At 32.9% G+C, this 21710-nt stretch overlaps 1 protein-coding gene across 14 annotated transcripts in view; it reads left to right on the top strand.

Moving 5' to 3' along the window:
* The window catches only part of SUPT3H (SPT3 homolog, SAGA and STAGA complex component), a 605022-nt gene that overhangs the window by 137875 nt on the left and 445437 nt on the right, over positions 1 to 21710 (top strand). Inside the window, exon 1 of one of the 14 annotated variants that reach the window (XM_049092129.1) lies at positions 852 to 963. The exons of the other annotated variants lie outside the window; for them this stretch is intronic. The gene's annotated coding sequence lies outside the window, so the exon portion shown is untranslated. Of the gene's footprint in view, positions 1 to 851; positions 964 to 21710 lie in introns of those variants that run through there. 14 annotated transcript variants of the gene reach the window in all.

The raw sequence follows: 21710 nt of genomic DNA, 5'->3' as shown, positions 1-21710 counted from the left end.
GTTCTTACAGTTTAAACTTGTCAAGCTGGGAACATGAAGTTCTATTTTACCATATCTGATATGCCTTGGTAACTCAGGCTGTTCAGCTTTAGATTTGTGGTCTGGATTACACAGAGGAGAAGTGTAGAGCATCCTCCTTGAATGATTATGATGTAGTTTGGAGAAAACTGATCAAAGAAGAAGGAAGCCTAATAGATTGAAATAGGTGGTTTGGGCAGGTTATAAAAGGAGGACTTTAAAAGCCAGAGAGGGGCAGTTGGTTTTGTTAGGATGTTAAACTGGAATCTGCCAAACATTTTTATTATGGATACAAGGAAGGCACTGTATGAGAAAGATAAGTCCAACACGGGTGTTATTAAGGAAGGGGAGATTGGAGTTAAGTAAGCCATGTAAGAAGCTGTTGTAGTAATTCAAGGAACAAAAAGGATTTGAATCTGTTTTTGTCTAGCAGCAGAGGAGATGGGGAAAAAGGAATAGAAGTGAGAAAGCAAGAATATTAGGATCTGGTAACTGATTAGATGTGGAGGAATCAAGGAATCGGAAAATTAAGATGATTTTAGGGTGTGGCAGAGTTACTAGAGTGGTTTCTATCAGTATGTTAAAAATGATAACAGGAGGAAGGGAGCTTATGTGAATGGATGAGGATTTGGAAATTACTCAACATAGAGGTTTTCAACTTCTTTTTCTTTTTTGGATGAAATATTATGTGAAGCCCCAGTGTGTAAAAGCACAAAATGTGAAGCTGATTTGGTTGGAGCAAGGGCAGAGGTGTGTAGTAAATGGATCCAATATCTTGCTTTTCTAGTCCATTCTCCCAAGGCTCCGATGAATATAGTTGGAAACTGCTAAAGTAGATCATCTACAAGTGCTCTCCGAGATTGAATATTTGGTGACCTGAGAGCCTTTTATATCCTGTGAGTCTTCTGAGTGGCACCATCTTCCTGTGTCTTCTTGACTTAGCAGGTAGCAAATATTTATTATTTCTAACTCTTGTCCAAGTACTGGGGAATAGTGGAATACAAAAAGATATAATCCTTCCTCTGTGGAACTTACAGTTTATAATAGAAAGCTGTCATTTAAAAGATAATAAAAATTGTCAAATAATTGTAAGTATATCTAAAGCTTCTGCCATAGAGAAGTACTTGTTGAGTTTCTAAGATGTAGCCTAGTTTGAGAGGGTTGAGGAGAGAGGAGATGGTCAAAGGGGAACTTCCTTGGGAAAGTTGTAGTTGAGCTGGCCTGAAGATGAAGAAAGAGATGCAGAGAGTAGGTTGTACCTGATGAACTGAGAGAGAGGTTCTTCGTGGGCAGGATGAAGCCTCCATATGAGGTTGGAGGAGTATAAGGTGAAACTGGAAATAAAGGTAAGGACCAAATCAATAATGTCATGTTAAAGACTCTAGGCTTTATTTTGAGAACATTGGGGATCCACTGAGAAGTTTTTTTAGTGAGGGTTAACCGGACCTGATGTACATTTCAAACAGACCAACCTGGCAGAGAATTGGTGTCACATTAGGGTGAGATGGAGATGGGAGTGAGGGGATTCAGGGAGACTACCTAGGAGATCACAAAGGGGGTTCAGGAGAGAGATGGTTAGTCTGAATCCTGGGAGTGTTACTAGGGAACTGGAAATGAAAACTGATTTCAGATGTGGTTAGGAGGCAGAATTAAGGGGAATTGGTGATTGTTTAACTACAGAGTTTAAAGGAGAGAACACATGTCAGAGTTGACACCTCAGATTTTGATCTCATAGTTGGATAAATATAAATGCCATTTATTAACTTCATGGTATATATCTCATTTATTTTATTTTATTTTATTTTATTTTATTTTATTATTTATTTTATTTTATATATTTTTTTGCTGTCTACAAGAGACTCATTTATTTATTTTTGTATATGTTTTTATTGGAATTCGATTTGGCAACATATAGTAAAACACCCAGTGCTCATCCTGTCAAGTGCCTCCCTCAGTGTCCGTCACCCATATCTCCTTTATTTTAGTTGTTTTTATGTTATTTTCTGTTCTGCCCCCTTCATTCCTTTGTTCATCACCATCTCTTCCATGACTTAATATAACTACCTATTTCTGTGTTTTATATGAAAATGGAACCTTCCTCCAAAACCAGGGGATAGAACTTCCTTTTTGGAGTCTGCCATCAGTAATCTCACTGAAATTAACGTTATCTTTATAGTTTATTGGTATTTGTGTATAAACTGTATCTAAACTGTCTTGTATTCCATGTTGCCTTGTAATTGTTCTCTAGCTATTTTTATATGCAGGTACATGCATTTTATAGAATGGACCCAACTTATGCTGTATTATCCTTCTACGTTTTGCATGTTTGCACTTGAAAGTCAGTGTAAAAAGTACAAGTATCCCCTTGTTGTATTAATTCATTCTTCAAGGGCACCTGCGTGGCTCAGTGGTTGCGCATCTGCCTTCGGCTCAGGTCGTGATCCTGGAGTCCTGGGATCAAGTCCTGCATCGGGCTCCCTGCATGGAGCCTGCTTCTCCCTCTGTCTTTGCCTCTCTCTGTGTCTCTCATGAATAAATAAATAAAATATTTTAAAAAATAATTCATTCTTCAGTACATTAAATGGAATTTTATATTTGCAAATATTGCATTATTTTGTTGAGAACCATTAATTGTTCTAGGTGAATACTCTGAATAGCAAAAGCATTTTAAAATTGGGATTTTGATGGGAAGAATGGTGATAGTATACATGATTTTTTGAAGTTACCTGTTAAGAAAGGCCTGTGGATAAAATTATTTAGGCAGTCTTCCTAAACTAGCCATTTGACTACTTTATGCAAGAGATCATTGATAGAAACCAACCTGATTAAGTTTCTATGAACTTTATAAATGCTTCTGAATTTATTGTTAATTAGTAATCTTAAATTTTTGTTATTTTAGATTTTTACATTTTAAATATATTTCATCAAGAAATACATAAGGCTTTTGCTAATTTCCATGCTTCTTTTTTCCCCCTCTCTTTATCATTTTGCTTATAATTATTTTTAATATACCCTGGATCTGAAACTTGTTTTAACTCATTTCATAATTATGTGAAATCTTATAATTTTGTAGAGGCTTCTACAAAAAGGAGTATCATCATTTAAGTCAGAGATTTTTATGTCATATTTTAATAGTTCATGTTTACTTTTAATTTACAATTATTGAGTAAGTCAAAGAAAAGTGCAGTATTGAAATTAATAGTATTCATTTTGATGTCTGATCTTGGAACCATTGACTCTGTTTTGGAAGATATATTCATAGTGAAATTAAAAATTCATATTAAAAATATGAATACGTGTTAATCTTAAACTGACAAAATATTTTCTTTATCCCATTTTAAGGAGTTGCATGAAGGTTAGTTAAAAGTAAGTGAAGTTTGAGAAACTTAGGAAATCACTGAATTAAAATGTTGATTAGGTATGCATACTCTACTGTTTTTTTTAACATGTTAGCATAATTTGAAAATTTAAACAATTTTTTGAGCATAACTAGTTGTAAATTAAAGTAAAACAAAATAAAACTACAATATTTTAAAAACTAAGCATAAGACAGTTTGGTAAAGTTTAAGAACATGAATGTTTTAGTTGGAACAGATGTGAAAGACATATGATTTTAAAGGAAAATGAAGTCCATAGCTATCTGTTTGGAAATGTCTTTCAATTACAGTGGCGTCCATGAAGGTTGGATTTGAATGAAGATTTGGCTAGAACTGTTTTATATCCTATTCTGTATTTCCTTTTGAATAAGAAATAGCATGTGTGAAATACATTTACTATAATCCATTCCATACTGCATAATAAAAATGCTGTGAAGAATGATTATGCATGGTATGAAATTATCCTGATTATATGTTCTGTTCGCTTTCAGCTAGCTGGTATTTTAAGGTTTATATAAATGTTATAGGGTGTGTTGATATATTCATTTACTTTTCAAAATGGGAATATGGAATAACTTACTTTCATTATAGATAATCACATTCCATTGGTGGTACAGCTTTTCCTATATTTAACCAAACACTATTCACTGGAAAAGAAATAAGAAACTTACCTGAGTGAACAACTCAAGCAATTAGAAGTGAATTCTTATATTTTAAGTTGGAAAGTTGCTGAATGAGATTATTTACATTTACCAATTCTTACATGAAACTCTAGAATAGACTTCAGCTTTTTATGTTATGTTATTTATTTATTTGGAGGTGTAATTGACATGCAGTATTAATTTCAAGTTTCACATAGTGATTTGGGGCCTTTGGTTTTATAAAATGAGGATAGTTAAAATTCAAAGAGTAACTTAGTTCACATTAAAAGCAAAATGAATGACATATTATTACTTGTTTAAACTTATTCAAATTTCAATAAATAAAATAGTTTAATATGGATTTTATTATAGGTTAGTAATCATCAGAAAATATTTTTATGCTTCATTTTAATATTAGTTTATTGAAATTCTCATATTGTTCCTATTAGTAAGTAGTATACATGTGATTATGTGCACATGTGACTGTTTAATTCACATTAAGAGTATCCAAACTTTAGGTAACCACTCTTTTGATTTGTTCCTTTGAATGTAGAAAGTAGCAGATAAGATAGGTACAGAACAGTCATTTGTTACAAGTACAAAAGTTTTTCATAAATCTTAAGATATTTATGTATGCTCATATAATCTCCTACATATTTGATCTAGGCATTATGTCCGTGAATGTCACATTTTTTTTCAAAATTTAAAAGTAATATTTTACTATGATGCTTATAAGGATAGATAAAAACATGGACTTTAGAGCCAAATTGTCTACCACTTAATAATTGTCTGACTTCAGGTGAATTACTTAACCTTTCTGAGCATCATTTTCATCATCTCTAAAGTGAAAGGTACTTTGAGCGTAACTTATTTAAAAAAAATAAAGCACTTACCAATAGTAGTAGCTCTTATATATTAAGTGCTAGTAGCATATTGTACATGTGAGATTATTATACTAGCTACACTTTAGTAAGATTTTAGAGTCTTGAAAGTTTGTTAAGTTAATAAAACAGTAAACAATCACTCAAAATGGTATCTGCTTTATTTTACTAGATGTTTTGATTATGGGTTCAATTTTCATTAATGCATTAATTTATACTTATTTTCATGTAACATTGGCAGTTTGTCATTTAATATTGGTAGCTTTTAGAAATAGGCAATAAAATATACATAGTGATTACGCAGACAGTATTTTGTACAATCATATGATTACAGAACAAATTTCTAGATGTTATTATTATATGCAGGTTCCATGGCATCTGATTAAAAAGGCACTCACTGTATTCACGTTGGGGTTTTATTAAGTATTTGAATTGTATAGAAAGCATTACATAAGTGTACTGTTATACTAATGATAAATGTGTTGTTGCTTATTAATTTTTAATATCACATGTTTTATTTCCCTCCATCGTTTTGCTTTTTTGTTTTCTCATTGTTGTGTAGAAAAATTATTCTTACAATCTATGATTTGGTTGTAACATTTGACGAGTGCCTTCCCTTGCAGATGTCTATATGGATTGAAACTAGATTATGGTATTTAAGATACAAACTGACTGACTTTCCCTGGAACAGAAAAATTCTTGTTAGGTAAGCCACAGGCTCACATAAATAAGGCTCTGGTCTTAAAGAAACACAATGTTTAACTGATCTTTGAAAAATCTTGAGTTCAAAGTCATGCATTGCAAAAAAGGAAAACATTTCTGAATTATGAATGCTTTTTGTACTGCAAACAGATAAAAGATATTTCTTTTAGGGTTAAAGATAGAAAAAATACCCATAGCGAAACAGAAAATGTGTTATAGGTTTAACAGTGGTTTCAAGTAATGTGAAAAATTGTGCCACTGTGAAACTACTGAAGAATCATCATCTAACTATTGAATTACCTACAAATGTCAATCTTCAGTATTTGGTGGGGTCTGTTGCCTGACCATAATGTAGGAAAAATAGTCTATTGGATTACCAAGTATTTTTTGATATATACTATGCTCCAAAACAAGTGACTTTTTTCTCTGTAAGAAGCCCAGGAAATGAATTTCATGTGGTAAAGAAATAAATGTGCAAAAAAATAATTTTTTTCATAAAATTATTTAAAGTGCTGCTGGACTGTGAAGATTGATGCTTTAATTTGTAGTTCCTTAGATGATCAGAGTAGGTCTCGGGTTATGTTATTTGTATATAACTTCAGTTTGTAATGGTATGACAATTAAGCTGTTTTGTTTTCTTTCTGGCAAGGAAAAATAGACTTAACTCTGTATTAGAGGTTTTCATGAACTGTGTATGCAATGTAATCCAACATAACAGCAGCATTTGAAATAGTTCTTTTTTAAAACAGATACACCTTATATTTGGGTTAATAAATTTTAAAATATAAAATTGTATGCACTTTTATTTTAAGGAGCCTGTATCTCGAGATGATCACAGATGTGTAATTATTTCTTTTTTTAAGGGTTTAAAATATTATAAAATAACACAAATATTTGTGAAGGAAGTAACAGTACCGGAAATGAAGTGTTATAATCGGTCTGTTTATAGCTATTTTTTTTACATTTTTCTATACCCTTAATCACATGATTTAGTCCTCTGTTATTCAGAGCTTAAAATAGCAGATATGATTAGAAGTTAATAGGTACAAAGAATAGGTAACTGTTTCAATAACTGACATTAGTGTTCCAAATGTTACAATTTCAGGCAGTGTGAAATTGTACTGGGTTAAGACCCAGAGTCACTCAAGGACTGTGTGTATAGAGTTAAAAAGTTAACAGCTCTTTACTTGATCAAAAACCAGTCATGGCAGCTATTACAGTTAACTTAGAATCACAGTAATTTTCTTCAAAATCTAAGTTATTTTACAACTTAACAAAATGGAAATTCTTTTAAGTATGTCAGCCTTATTATAAATGACATTGTTATAATTCATTGTTGTGGCGATTCCCAAATTCTGAAACTTGATTTGTTTCACGCATGAAAATTTCAGCAAATTATTGTAATATATTAGAGATGGATATTTTTTCTCTCCAATTTTATAGTTAATAATTTTTAAAAAAGTATTTGAACCAAAAGCTCTTTTAAATTATTAGGAGAAAACTTTCTAGTTTTATATTGCAAGCTTTGAATGTTTCAAAAACTGCTGTTTAATTCCTCATTCTATCTTAGAACTTATGATTCTAGCAAATGAGATAGACATTTATACCTTTATTCTGTTTTTTTTCTCCTAGTGCTGAAAACAAAATGTCACTCAATTTTTGTAAAAGTGATCCTCTTTCAAATCGGAAAACTGCATCACTAGAATATATATTCCTAATTTAAAAAGTTGTTTTAAAAATACTACTTTGTTTCAAGCTTTCATATTGATTAGACTACCTCTTATTTTAGGAATATATGATTAAGTGTCATTTTATAATGGACAGTTCAAAGCAGCGGACCTTTCAAATGATATCTTGTTCAGCAAACAAGATATAAAATGAGAATTTGAGAGATTTTAAGATAATTTCTAGAAATGCAGTAGTGCAGTAATACCAAGTTTGTATTATTTAAACAGTATTCAAAGTAGGAAGAAATGAAATCTGAATGCTTTTATAAGTTCACATTTTGAATAGATGCTAACTGTAGATGAGAAAATTGTTTTTGTTTCTTAAAATGTATGTAAATGTTATGTAATTGGTGTTTTTTGCTTAGCAGTTAGGTTTGCCTTCTAGTCTGTAAATACAAAGGAAAGCAATTATGTGGCAAAAATCAGGTGCCTGTTATAAGACATGGGAAAAGAACACTGTTTACATTATGTAAATAGGGCCTTAAAAATATAAAGCATAATAGTTTGATAGTCTTGACTCTCTTATTTTTTTCAGTAAAATAAAAAATATAATATAGCCAGTTAATTTTTCTACAGGTACCCCAGAACTTTTCTCTTTTTCATTTTGTTTACCTTCATTTTGTCACATTGCATATTTTAATCTGAAGTCTTCTTTATATTATTTTTATTACTTTATAAAAGCATATGTTATAAGATGCTTATAAACTTTTCATCCAATCCAATGAGCATATATTTAATGAATCTTTGAAAATGTTTATTAGTTAAGCATGCTTGATAAAAATGTATATAAAGAAGAACCACCACGAAAAGTAGGAGCCATTAAAAATTCCTTGGTAGTTTTATTCTTTCAATTAAATATTTAGGATATAATATGAACTAATAGCTCATCAGCTTTTGAATTATTCATTTAAAAAATCTCATTAAAAACATCTGAAATGACCAAGTGCCGTTTTCTCCTCCATTTATTTAATCATTTGTTTGGTGTTGATTCAACAGCTTTATTGATTGCATCAAAAGATTAACAAGTAATCTTTCAATCTTGCTTGCACTGGTACTTAAAAACTAGTTTAAATATATAGCAGTAGGAATTTTAATGCTGTTATGAGAAACAGTATTGAAGTATTATTTCTTCAATAATAAGGGAAATAAGGGAAATAAGGGAAACTTATTTCTCCATTGTTGAGTTTAATGGTAAAAATTATTTATTTCAAACTCTGTATGTAGCAGGTTGTTTTTCTTTTCTTTCTTCTCCTTGGAAGCTGAGGATGTGTTATTTTAGAAAAACTGCATCAGGGGAGAGATACTAAATCCATGTTCCTTTTTATATATTTTAGAAAACAGGGCTTTTTTTCTTTCAATTTATAGCATCACAGTAGATCAGTCTTCTCTAGGTTTCCCTGAATCACTTTTCTATTCTCATCTTTTAGCAGTAGTTTTCACAATATTTTTATGGAACCAAATGCCTAATAATTGTAACACACACGTAACCTTTTGAGAAGTTATGAAAATACAATTCTTGTGCTTAATGATATCCAGAAAGCATAATATTCTGTAAAAAGAAATTCCCTTTAGTCAATTTAAAATTAAACACTCTAATGCAAAAGGATATCTAAGGTGAAAGATGTTTGTGTAATGCTAAACATAACCAAAGAAACTGTGGTTTTAGCAAAGGTACTATTGCTCTATTTTATCAAGTGCCAGAAGTTGCATAATGAAAGTCTTTCAGTTAGTGAAAATATAAGTAAAAAAACATAAAAATACCACCCAGCTGGTAGAGATCTTCCTAATTTTTACCTGATTGTATTTCTGAAGAAATATGGCAGGGCTGTCATAAATTTTCAACATGAACTGCATTTTTGTTGCCAATTTCCATATCCTTTAAAAAGTGCTGAAGCGTGCATTTGCTATTTATGTTTGCAGTAGACTGAGTACACTTTTACTATTTGTGGTTTAGAAATTGGAAACAACCAAACAGTGGTGCTATGGTCTAAAAAAATAAATTTTAAACAGCTGCGGGACAGTATTTTTAGAATGGTAGGAGTCCTCCTAAAGCAATATAACTACCCTCCAGCCCCTTTAAAGATGGATTATGGTCACATATATAAAGTCAGGTTTCCATTGTCTTTTATCTAAGATGAGTTAAATAAGTGAAACTAAAAGTATGCGTTTGTTATACATAAGACATGCTCTTTGCAAGTGTTACTGTATACCAGGTACTGGGCTTAATCACTTTGTAGACCCTTCCATGGATAGGAACTGTCATTAGCCCTATCTTACAAGTGAGGAAGCGAAGGCTTAAAGAGAAGGGAAATAACTGACCCAGGGTCACAAAGTTGGTGAGAGACCTGAGCTTCCATGAATAGTCTAACCCCACACCCACTAATCCAGGTATTTTTCAGCTTTGCAATTTGTTACAGATCCCATTAAAAGGGAGGAAAGAAATCCTTGTAGAACCCATTTACACTTAAAGCATTTTTGTGCTGGTAATACTGAATTATATACAAACATAAAAGTCTACATAGCAACTTATTATTTATTCTGATGAATTTAAATCTAATGAAATGATGAAATCAAAACATTCAGAAATTAAAAACAAATCCGTAATACCAGTAACAATCAAAACAATGAGCTTAATATTATGTGACAGACTTCTCACTCCAGTGTGACTGCTGCGGTATAAGAGTTTGTTATGTCTTTTCAGTGGTTTGCAATCTTTTGTCACATCATGGCACAACTAAAAATGAGAGTATTGCAATCTTTTGTCACATCATGGCACAACTAAAAATGAGAGTAGGCCATGGGATATAAAAGCACTAACTTGCTCTTGACACGAGACAGCAGACCAGGGAGATCCTGAATACCCCAGCCCCCGCCAGCCACTTCACAGTCTGAGGGGGCTGAAATCTATCCACCTGTACCCAGTTGGTGGCTTTTTCCAAGGGACTTGGGTTGGAAAGCTCTCATCATAGCTATTTTTTTTCTTGTGATAACTCAATTTCCTGTGACTTTTCTCTATTCTAGTTATTATGAAATCTGTGTGTAGTATAGCCTGGCATTACTTGGCCATTTATTTGTATATTAAGTTAGCATTCCAGGTTCCCCTTCCCTGACTTTCCATTATCCTGCCACAATTAGGCTCTGGCTGCTGATTTATTATTTTTTATTGATACAAAAATTTAATACAAGAAATACTACGAAAACTTGCAAATTCCCAGGAACTAGGTCCACAATCTTCAATTTAGAGAAATTATTCTGGTATTTACAGGTCTTTTTACAGTAGTTTAAACATTTTAATACTGTCTTTTGTGACTTGGTATCTTGGAAACCTACATTTGCTAAGTGAGTAGTCAACCTCTTTTGGAGTAAAAATTGTTAAGCAGCGTGAGATTAGATGACTACTACTCAGGATAAGATTAAGTTTAAATTAAAGATATAAGTCACTGTAAAAAAAATCATAGCAGATTCAAATTCAAGGAATTTTCTACTGCAACTGCATTCTTTTTGTTGCATACAACCATAGTATATTTTCTCTAGAACCAAATATGTGTTTATAATAGCTTTGATGCCAATTTGGAGAGCGGCTTTTAATTGTGTATATATGCATGTATTTAAATAAAATGGTTTCTGCTACATGTACTTATAAAGGCATTAGAAAATAAACATTTTACTTTACTAATTTAGTTACAGAGCTACGAATGAGTTTTACTCTGAAATTTTTTTGGTGGAAAACAGTTATCATCAATACAATCAGCACTTGGGTAATTTTCTTTAAAGGTATGACTTTGGGATGCCATTTTAAATAAACAATTGGTTTAGTAGAACAGGACATTTTATTTATAAAAGTGAATAGATGATAGAGGTGTTTTCTTCCTCCATACTGCTGACCTGACTTTGAAATACCATTCAGAGTGGTATTTTTTTCCTTGTCAAACAAGGGCTATAAAACGTGATTCTCCTGGAGAGAAGGGGTATATATGTAGTGTATAAAGTGGAAAATAGGGTTAATATTAGAATGTGGTTTACTTATTTGGAAGATGGAAAAATTGTGTTTATTGTATCTGTAATAAAAGCTACCGAATGTAAACTTGGACTGAATGTTTTTGGTGGTCAGGTCATGTCAGTTGTGAAATAGCAATACAGGCTGTGTAAAGACCTGTGAATAATAACCAGGAATTGGTCCTTCGTTTCTAATGCACGCATGAACCAGTAAAGGAAGGCCAAAACCCTGACACATAATCTTGATGTTTTAAATTCTTGATGTGGAACAGATATATGATCTGTTCACTGTTAGCTTAAAGATATATTTTATATATACAGATAAAATAATTAAAATTTCAAAATCTATGTGTTAGCTTAAGGAACTAAAAATGATTTTCTTTGATGTTTTTCAGGGTCTTATAGTCTAGCTGTGGGCTTATGTCAAGCATTCTGTATGATAATCTTTGGATTGGATTTCACGCACAGATTATGACTTCCTATGACCTATTGATACAGCTTTTCTGTGAAAGCTTAATAGGAATATACTATCTTCAGTTTTGCCCAACAAGAAAGTATTTATTGAACTCTTACTCCTCACCAGGCCCTGGAAAGAGAAAGATAAATTTGATAGAGTGTCTTAATGTTTAACATTATAGATCTTGTTTTCATGATATAATCTTAAAATCTTAAGATATCTTTGATAAAAATACTAGAGTTTCCTAGTGAAAAAATCCATGTTAAAAGCTTAGAACTGCATTTTAAAACATCTTTATTTAGGACTTTGGTTTTTCTGGTCACGGCCTGCTTACAAACAATGTATTTTATATTAAGGGCTAATGTGTGAGTGTGTGTGTGTGTGTATGTAGGTCATGTGAATTTCAGTAATTTATTTACTCAAGTAGAAAGTCTGATTTCTATTTGTTACAAAATGATGAGAATTTTATCTCATTTGCAAATCATATAAATTGTAATTTAGACATTAACTGCTTACTGTTATTCTTGGTAAACAGTGCACTTTCCTGCATGTATGTGTGTGTGTGTGTGTATTTAGAAACAGGCAGAGACAGATGAGAGAAAAGAAAGAATCCAGCAACCATGCTGTCATAGTTCCTTCTGTTCTTCATAAAGTATAAGATACTTAAAAGTTTATTTGTACTCTAAAAAATGCCCTGTAATTTTGCTTTAGGAATGCTTCATAAAATGCTTTTTCTTAAATAAAAATTTCCCATTGTAATATTGCCATCAGTAGCTTGCATTGTTTTTTTATACCATTTATATATATGAACAGTCTCTGTACAGAGCAAATGAAGACTTAAAAAAATTTTTTTTAATAGATTTTATTTGAGAGAGAGAGCACGCGCATGAGCCAGCGGGGGTTGGGAGGGTGGTGGTGAGCAGGGAGCCTGTCTTGGGGCTAGATACCAGGACCTCAGGATGATGACCTGAGCTGAAGGCAGGCCTTAACTGACTGGGTGACCCAGGTGCCCCTAAATTAACACTTTTATAGGGAAATAAGAATTTTGAATGCCAAAGAATTTCCTCCTTGTTTTTCAACTAAAGACCACTTCATTGCATTTTTAAATTATTTACTTATTACCCTTTGACCACCTTCACCCATTTCTCTCACCCTTCTAGCCCCTGCCTTGGCAACCACCAGTTTGTTCCCTAAATCTAGGACCATGTTGTTTTGTTTTGTTTTGTTGTATTTGTTTTTGTGGTTTGCTGTTGTTGTTAGACTGCTTTTTTTAGATTTCATATGTGAGAGAGATCATGTTATTTGTCTGTCTTTGCCTGACCTACTTCATGTAGCATAATACTTTCAAGGTCCATCCATGTTGTTGCAAATGGCAAGATTTCATTCTTTATTATGACTGAATAATATTCCATTGACTATAATAGCACAAATTCTTTATCCATTCATTTATTGACAGCCATTAGATTTTTTTCTATACCTTGGCTATTGTAAATAGTGCTACAGTGAGCATAGGTGTGTGTGTGTGTGTGTGTATATACATATATATATATATTATATATATATATATATATTTGGATATAGTCTTTTCATTTTCTTCAGATAGATATCTTTTTAGATAAAATGGAATTGCTGGATCATGTTTCTATTTTTTATTTTTTGAGGAACCTCCATACTGTTTTCCATAGTGGTTGTACCAGTATACTTTCTCACCAGCAGTGCTCAGGGGTTTCCTTTTCTTCACATATTTGCCATCAGTTGTTATTTCTTACCTTTTTGATACTAACCATTCTGACTGATATTTCATTATGGTTTTTATTTGCATTTACCTGATCGTTAATGATATTGAACATTTTTAAAGTACTTTTTGGCCATCTGTTTGTCTTTGAAAAAATGTCTATTCAGATCTTTCCATTTTTTAATTAGATTATTTGGAGGCTTTTGCTATTGATAATATAAGTTCTTTATATACTTTGGATATTAATCCTTTAGCCAATAAATGGTTTGCAAATATTTTCTCCCTTTTGGAAGGTTACCTTTTCATTTTGTTGATGGTTCCTTTGCTGTGCACAAGACTTAAAGTTTGATGTAGTCCTACTTGTTTATTTTCACTTCTCTTGTTTTTACCTTTGGTGTCCTATGTGGCCTATGTCAAGGAATTCACTGCCTTTGTTTTTTTTTCTAGGACTTTTATGGTTTCAGGTCTTAACGTTCAGGTCTTTAATTTATTATGAGTTAATTCTTGTGTATGGTATAAGATAGTTGTCCAGTTTTATTCTTTTGCATATAACTGTCTAGTTTTCCTAATGCTGTTTATTGAAAAGACTGGAATTTCCTCTTTGTATATTCTTGGATCATGAGTTCATTGATCATATGTGCATGGGCTTCTTTCTGGGCTCTGTATTTTGTTCCACTGATCATGTGTCTGTTTTTTGTTTTGTTTTTTTTTTTTTTTTTTTAAGATTTTATTTATTTACTCATGAGAGTCAGAGAGAGAGAGAGAGAGAAGCAGAGACACAGGCGGAGGGAGAAGCAGGCTCCATGCACCGGGAGCCTGACGCGGGACTGGATCCCAGGTCTCCAGGATCACACTCTGGGCCAAAGGCGGCGTTAAACCGCTGAGCCACCTGGGCTGCCCTCTATGTCTGTTTTTATGCCAATACCATGCTGTTTTAATTATTTTAGCCTTATAATATAGTTTGAAATCAATGAGTATGATGCTCCCAGCTTTGTTCTTCTTTTTCAAGATTGCTTTGGCTATTTGAGATCTTTTTTTGGTTCCATATAGATTGCTTGTTCTCTTTCTGTGAAAAATGCCGTTGGAATACTAATAGGGATTGGATTGAACCTATAGATTGCCTTGAGTAATATGAATATTTTAACTATTTTCCAGTCCCTGAGCATGAAATAGCTTTCATTTATTTCTGTTTTCTTCTATTTCCTTCCTTAATGTCTGTCAGTTTTCAGTATATAGGTCTTTCATTTCCTTGGTTAAACTTATTTCTAGGTGTTTATTTTTTTGGATTCAATTGTACATGAAATTGTTTTTCTTAATTTCTCTTTCTGATAGTTTGTTATAATGCATAGAAACAATTTTTGTGTATTTTTGTATTCTACAATATTAGTGCATTTGTTTATTATAGTAGTGTTTGGATTGAGTCTTTTTAGGGTTTTTATATATAAATCATATGCAAGCAGTGGAAGTTTTACTTCCTCCTTTCCAATTTGGTTGCATTTTATTTATTTCTCCTTAGTCTGGATAGAACTTTCAATACCATGTTTAATAAAAGTTGTAAGAGTGGGCATCCTTGTCTTGTTTTTGATCTTGGAGGAAACACTTTCCAACCTTTTACAATTGAGTCTGATGTTGGCAGTGGGCTTGTCCTGTATGGCTTTTATTATGTTGAGGTAATTCCCTCCATACTAGCTTTGTGGAGTGTTTGTTTTAGTTTTTGTCATAAATCAGTGTTAAATTTTGTCAGATGCTTTTTCTACATTTATTGAGATGATCATATGATTTTTATCCTTTCTTATGTTAATATGGAATCACATTGACTGATATGCTGATGTTGAACCATCTTTGTATCCCTGGAAAAAAATCCCACTTGATCATGGTGTATAATTCTTTTAATGTACTGTTGAAAAAGTTTGCTGTTGTTTGGTTTAGTTTTTTTGCATCTGTGTTTGTCAGAGATATTGGCTTATAATTTTTCTTTCTTGTAGTGTCCTTACTTGGTTTTGCTATTAGGGTAATTCTGCTTGTAAAATGATTTTGGAAGATTTTCTTCTATTTTGGAAGACTTTGTGAAAGATTAGTATTAATTCTTCTTTGAATATTTGGTGAGATTCACCAGTGAAGCCATCTGGTCCAGGAGTTTTGTGTGTTTGGAGGTTTCTGATTACAGATTGGACCTCCTTACTGGTTATTGATTAGTTTAGATTTTCCATTTCTTCATTATCCAGTCTTGGTAGGATGTATATAAATTTAACATTTCTTGATATTGTCCAATTTGTTCTCATATGATTTTTTTTAATAAACTAATCTTATTTTTTAAATTTTGTTTTATTTTATTTTTTAATTTTTTATTTATTTTTTTAATTAGAGTTCAATTTGCCAACATATAGCATAACACCCAGTGCTCATCCCATCAAGTGCCCCCCTCAGTGCTTGTCAACCAGTCACCCCACCCCCTGCCGACCTCCCTTTCCACCACCCCTTGTTCGTTTCCCAGAGTTAGGAGTCTCTCATGTTCTGTCTCCCTCTCTGATATTTCCCGCTCATTTTCTCTCCTTTCCCCTTTATTCCCTTTCACTATTATTTATATTCCCCAAGTGAATGAGAAGATATAATGTTTGTCCTTCTCCGATTGAGTCATTTCACTCAGCATACTACCCTCCAGTTCCATCCACGTTGAAGCAAATGGTGGGTATTTGTCATTTCTAATGGCTGAGTAATATTCCATTGTATACATAAACCACATCTTCTTTATCCATTCATCTTTCGATGGACACCGAGGCTCCTTCCACAGTTTGGCTATTGTGGACATTGCTGCTATGAACATCGGGGTGCAGGTGTCCCAGTGTTTCACTGCATCTGTATCTTTGGGGTAAATCCCCAGCAGTGCAATTGCTGGCTCATAGGGCAGATCTATTTTTAACTCTTTGAGGAACCTCCACACAGTTTTCCAGAGTGGCTGCACCAGTTCACATCCCCACCAACAGTGTAAGAGGGTTCCCCTTTCTCCGCATCCTCTCCAACATTTGTGGTTTCCTGCCTTGTTAATTTTCCCCATTCTCTCTGGTGTGAGGTGGTATCTCATTGTGGTTTTGATTTGTATTTCCCTGATGGCCAGTGATGCAGAGCATTTTCTCATGTGCATGTTGGCCATGTCTATGTCTTCCTCTGTGAGATTTCTGTTCATGTCTTTTGCCCATTTTATGTTGGATTGTTTGTTTCTTTGGTGTTGAGTTTAATAAGTTCTTTATAGATCTTGGATACTAGCCCTTTATCTGATAGGTCATTTGCAAATATCTTCTCCCATTCTGTAGGTTGTCTTTTAGTTTTGTTGACGTTTCTTTTGCTGTGCAGAAGCTTCTTATCTTGATGAAGTACCAATAATTCATTTTTGCTTTTGTTTCTCTTGTCTTCATGGATGTATCTTGCAAGAAGTTATTGTGGCCAAGTTCAAAAAGGGTGTTGCCTGTGTTCTCCTCTAGGATTTTGATGGAATCTTGTCTGACATTTAGATATTTCACCCATTTTGAGTTTATCTTTGTATATGGTGTAAGAGAATGGTCCAGTTTCATTGTTCTGCATGTGGATGTCCAATTTTCCCAGCACCATTTATTGAAGAGACTGTCTTTCTTCCAATGGATAGTCTTTCCTCCTTTATCGAATATTAGTTGACCATAAAGTTGAGGGTCCACTTCTGGGTTCTCTATTCTGTTCCATTGATCTATGTGTCTGTTTTTATGCTAGTACCACACTGTCTTGATGACCACAGCTTTGTAGTACAACCTGAAATCTGGCATTGTGATGCCCCCAGCTATGGTTTTCTTTTTTAATATTCCCCTGGCTATCGGGGTTTTTTCGGATTCCTCATAAATCTTAAGATGATTTGTTCCAACTCTCAGCAATCAGGCAACAAAAAGAAATAAAAGGCATTCAAGTTAGCAAAGAAGTCAAACTCTCCATCTTCGTAGATGACATGATACTGTACATAGAAAACCCAAAAGACTCCACCCCAAGATTGCTAGAACTCATACAGCAATTCAGCAGTGTGACAGGATACAAAATCAATGCCCAGAAGTCAGTGGCATTTCTATACACTAAGAATGAAACTGAAGAAAGAGAAATTAAGGAGTCAATCCCATTTACAATTGCACCCAAAAGCATAAGATACCTAGGAATAAACCTAACCAAAGAGGTAAAGGACCTATACCCTAAAAACTACAGAACACTTCTGAAAGAAATTGAGGAAGGCACAAAGAGATGGAAAACTATTCCATGCTCATGGATTGGAAGAATTAATATTGTGAAAATGTCAATGCTACCGGGGGCAATTTACACATTTAATGCAATCCCTATCAAAATACCATGGACTTTCTTTTTTTAAAATTTTTGTTTTAAAGATTTTATTTGTTTATTCATGAGAGACACAGAGAGAGAGAGAGAGAGAGAGAGAAAGAGAGAAAGAAGCAGAGACACAGGCAGAGGGAGAAGCAGGTCCATGCAGGAGGCCTGATGTGGGACTCGATCTGAGTCTCCAGAATCAGGCCCTGGGCTGGATGCGACGCTTAACCATTGAGCCATCTGGGCTGCCCTCAAATAATTATTCATAGCAGTCTCTTACCATCTTTTGTATTTCTTTTGAGTTGTAACATATCTTTCTTTTTTGATTTTATTTATTTTAGTCTCTCTCTTTTTTTTTACTTAGTGGGTCTAGCTAAAGGTTTTCAATTTTATCTTTTCAAAGAACTATCTTTTAACTGCCTTGATCTTTTGTCTTATCTTTATAGACTTTATTTAATTTTTTTCTGCTCCAAAGTTTATTTTCTTCCTCTTACTAACTTTGGTTTTATTGGTTCTCTTTTAGATCCTTGAGTTATAGAGTTAGCTTACTTTTTTAGACCTTTTTGTTTCTTAAATAGGTACATATTATTGCTGTGAACTTCCTTCTTAGGCCTCTTTTTGTTGAATTGCATAAATATATGTTTCATTTCCATTTTGAATTGTCTCAAGATACTTTTTAAATTTCTCCCATAATTTCTTTTTTGACCCACTGATTTTTCAGTAGCATGTTTATTCTCCACATATTTGTAAATTTTTTAGTTTTCTTCATGTAATTGATTTCTTGTTTCATACCATTTTGGTCAGGAATGTTGCTTGATAATATTTCAGCCCTCTTAAATTTACTAAGGCTTGTTTTGTGTCCTAATGTATGATTTATCCTGGATAATGTTCCCTGTGCAATTGAGAATATGTATTATGTTGCTTTTGGATAGAATGTTCTGTATAAATCTGTTAAGTCCTTCTGGTCTAATGTGTCGTTTAAGGTTGATGTTCCCTTACTGATTTTCTTTCTGGATGATCTGTTCATTAGTTTGTGGGGTATTAAAGTTCTCTATTATTATTATATTACTATCAATTTCTCCCTTGAATCTTGTTAATATTTGCTTTATATATTTAGGTGCATGATTATTTATAAAGAGTATATCGTACTGTGGGATTGACCCCATTATCATTTGGTAGCAGCCTTCTTTGTTTCTAATTACAGTCTTTGTTTTAAAGTCATTTTTTTCTGCTCAAAGTATAGATTTTATTTTTTTGTTTCCATTCACATGGGACATCTTTTGGAAAGATATTCCTTCACTTTCAGTATGTCTTTACATCTAAAATAAGTCTCTTTTAGGAAGTATATAGTGGGTCTTATTATTTTATTCATTCAGCCATATTATGGATCAACGTAAAACACATTTACACATAAATGTATGTATATGATTGGAGTGTGTCTGTCTCTGAATTGGCATCAAAACTTTCAAAGAGCATTACTTGTTCTAGTTATACATACATTTTGATATTTCATTTTTTAAAACTGATGATTATAGTCTCCTAAATGAGTCATAACTTGCAATGTTCGAAAACACTGTTAAAGCAGTTTTTATGGAATCCTATCAGTATTACTTTGTCCTGATTTCTATAGTAAATACTCTAATTAGATCTAGAATGTTTGAGCTAGTCACTATACCATTTATATAGTTTACAGAATGAAAGAGTGCCTATATTCTTTTTTTAACCTTAAACCTTATGTAATTTTATATTTTTAACTTACCACTAAAATTTCTGCAATAGAGCTCTATTATGTGATGTGATGGGTCATAGCAACTTGTTAAGTTAATTATATCTTTTATTCTCAGGGCTTGCCATTTGACTAGAAAGTTTAAGTCACAAATATATTGAATGAGTTTTTTTTTTTTGAGATAAAAGCTCATAAAATGTGCAAAATATTCCTTCCCTGAGACTTAATATTAAGAACACTTATTTAAAGAGTTTTAGTTCATTAATAAACTAAATGAGACACTAAAAAGTCTCCTAATTATCCACTGTTGTTAGACTGACTTATTTGAGATATAAATGTATGCTCTTTAAATAATAAAATTAAATCTCAAATAAATTTAAAATTATTCTTTAAGTATCCAAAGTTCCTAAGAACTGTCCTTTCTCATTTTAAATCACGTAATTCTTATGTTTAGCCAAATTTTCACTTTTTAGTTTTGTTCTAATGTTATGTAAGTGGGAGGTATTTTTTAATTTTATTATCTTATTTTCTATTAATTTGTTCTAAACCCTGATTTTTTCCCCAAAAAGTTATCAGAACCAGGATCTATAATGCCAGGATGAGAACCTTGACTTCTCTTTTTACCAAAAGACTAATGGAATTTTAAATTGGTTGAGATTTCAGATGAAATTCCTATCAGGGCAGCCCTGGTGGCGCAGCGGTTTAGAGCCACTTGCAGCCCGGGGTGTGATCCTGGAGACCCTGGATCAAGTCCCACATCAGGCTCTCTGTATGATGCCTGCTTCTCCCTCTGCCTGTGTCTCTGCCTCTCTTGCGCTCTCTCTGAATAAATAAATCTAAAAAAAAAAAAAAAAAAAAAAAAAAAAAAAAAAAAAGAAATTCCTATCAACATTATTAGAAATATCTTGGAATAGCGATTACTAAGAAATCTACAGATATATAGAGACTGGGAATATTGGAATAAGAGATAAGGAACTTACTTCTGTGTCAAAGTTTTCCTGTGAATTAATGCTGCCCTCTTGAACATAGCAGTCTATCAGTTTACTCAGAAAAATAAGTGAATATGAGGTAACTACAGTAAAATATCTCAAAGACATGTAGCAGATATAAAATTTGGTGACATAAATCAATTAATGTTTTTGACTTTCATGACCTGAATTATTTTCAGCCAGAAACACTGGAAGTCCTGAGATAATATCCTCTTTTCTTCTAGAGTATATGACATAAATATTTTAAAATTGGTCTCACTATGGAATTTGTGATTCAATAAAAACAATAAATTCATAAAATTTGAACATATATAACTTTCTCCTCTTGAAATACCTAATTTAAAAAATTTTATTTTTTGAGAGAGTATGAACCTCTACAAGAGCAAGGGAAGGGGCACCTGAGGAGGCTGCAGGACAAGGGGACTCCCTGCTGAGCACGGAGCCAGAGGGCTGTGTCTCTGAATCCTGAGATCAAGACCTGAGCCAAAACCTAGAATTGGATGCTTAACCAACTGTTCCACCCAGACACTCACTCTTGCCTAGCTTTTAAATTTAATTCTATTGTTTTAAAATTTATAGTTTTTAGGGGTGCCTAGCTGGCTCAGTTGGTTAAGTGCCTCACTCTTGATTTTGGCACAGGTCATGGTTTTAGGGTCCTGAGATTGATTCCTGTGTCTGGCTCTGTACTCAGCGGGGGTCTGCTTAGGGACTCTTTCTCTCCCTCTCCCTCTGGCCCTCCTCCTGCTTGCTGCTCCTTTCTGAAATAAAGACTATAAATTTTATTTTTATAAATATTATTTATTTTTAAGAGCAGTTTTAGGTTTAATGAAAAGCTGAGCTGAAAATGCAGAGGGTTCTTATATATGCTTTCTAACACCTCTGCTCCACTTTCCTGTTTCAATTATAATTGGTGAGGCAATACTGATACGTTATTTATTATTAACTAAAGTTCTTAATGTATATTGTGGCCCCACTATTGATGTTGGAAATTGTTTGGGCTAGATAAATGTAATGACATTATCTACTATTTTTGTATCCCATAGAGTAGTTTCCTAAAAATCGTCTGTGCTCCTCCTATTCATACATTCTGTCCCCCTGAATCCCTGACAGTCACTGACCTTTTTAT

This window comes from Canis lupus, chromosome 12 (genome assembly GCF_003254725.2).
Source record: "Canis lupus dingo isolate Sandy chromosome 12, ASM325472v2, whole genome shotgun sequence".
In the NCBI taxonomy this organism is placed as follows: domain Eukaryota; kingdom Metazoa; phylum Chordata; class Mammalia; order Carnivora; family Canidae; genus Canis; species Canis lupus.
Note: the sequence above shows the minus strand (reverse complement) of the source record. Positions and strands in the feature narration are given on the sequence as shown.